Genomic DNA, 1,684 nt, shown 5'->3' on the forward strand with positions numbered 1-1,684 from the left:
GACAAAATCTGAAAGCAGCTTCATTGTAATCCTCTAAATCTATGCTACATCACGTGCAGTGTTTCCATTTCTACATTGCGCTTTCCTTTTTAGTTCCCTGGAATGGGATTTAGTTCATTATACAATCAGAAATACTTTTACCAAAAATATTGATAAGCTAGTTGAATGCAACTTTCAACAGGATGCAGTACTGTCTTCCTTTTCTATAGACTATGAGTTCCTGACTCTGTGGAGGTATGGTTGCAAATTTCAGTTGGATAAGTTGACTGTTTCTACAGAAACCTCTGGATAAAATTGGAAAAAAAATATTTCTTCAAACAGTCTCTCATAGATCAAAACATTTGGAAATGGGTTCAGCATCTTTTAAAGGGAAAGATTCCCACAGAAGAGATCTTTTACTGCTGGAATTTGGAAGATGTACACAATAAACAATGTTAAGTCAAATGAAGGACATTTCTATCCCCTTCCCTTTCCTTTTTTCTTTTCTTTTCTTTTCATCAGCCATTTTTGAAGAATTGGTATGTTTGCTGGAGCACTAAATATTGAATGTCATTAACGTCAACAAAGCTGCAATCAGCTGGGTTCATTTCAGCCATTGGCACTATCTGCTAACCAGGCCTTATTCAAAAGTTTGGGGATAACAAAAGGAGTCTAATTGGCACTCCAAATCTGGAATGCTGGCCTTCTTAGGAAGATGTAGGATTAAGGACTATGCAAGCAGAGCTGGCAATAGAAAAGGCTTAAGGGAGAAAACAACTATATTAAGGTGGCCTTTGTGCCTAGCTAGACTGCAAAAACATTGAAATCTGGAGTTGGCACATGTTGCTTCTAATAACTTCTCAAAGGTAGCTGTTTTTATTTTGTTCATATGAAAATTGTCTTCTTTTTAAGATCCTTCTACAATCAATTAGCTAGTGAGAGTGGAAATAGGTTTTAGTGCTGGAAAGCATCATCTTTTCTTATGCCAAATCCATTTTTGTGGGGGTGAATCCTTTGAAACAAAGACCAAGATAAACCAAGTTTTCCTCAACCTCATTCTGGGCTATGTATGCAAAACGTTGAAGGCTGAACTGAGGCTGTGACAAATATGCCTACATTTTAAAGCCCCCCAAATCCAAGCAATTATTATGTTATGTCATATATTGTTGGTAGAATGTGACGTGCATTTAAATACTTTTGAAATATAAGCTAGGATAGCCTTCTTTCTGATGTGATTCAATCTGGTACTTCTCAGCATACGGTGGACTGTGTAGCTTCATCATGGTTGGAACGGCTGTGGGGTTTATTCCAGAAGAATGTGAACTGGGAAAATCGGAAATCTTGAATTCCTGGGTCTTTCCACAATTTTAAATCAGGAATTTCCCGTGAAGCTGCCTTTGAAAGTCAGAAATGCACCCTGTGGTTTGTTTTTTTTTGAAATATGATTAGCTAATCCTTTGGCACTAAGAATCTCAGCTCATCAAGTCTTAGGTCTGACCCAGAGGAAAGAAAAAAGGGTAAAAACATAAAATCCAACAAACCCTTCCACAACAATCCACAACAACACACAGGGCTCTGTCTATTGAAAGAGGACTTGGCAGAGTTCAGTGGTAGCAGAACAAACTCCAAGCCGTACTAAGGGACGTGCTTGGAGTGGACAAAACATGCTAATTGTGTGTGAGAAGGCTCTAAAGCTAAACCCAAA

The sequence above is a fragment of the Thamnophis elegans genome, chromosome 13 (assembly GCF_009769535.1).
Source record: "Thamnophis elegans isolate rThaEle1 chromosome 13, rThaEle1.pri, whole genome shotgun sequence".
Classification (NCBI taxonomy): Eukaryota; Metazoa; Chordata; class Lepidosauria; order Squamata; family Colubridae; genus Thamnophis; species Thamnophis elegans.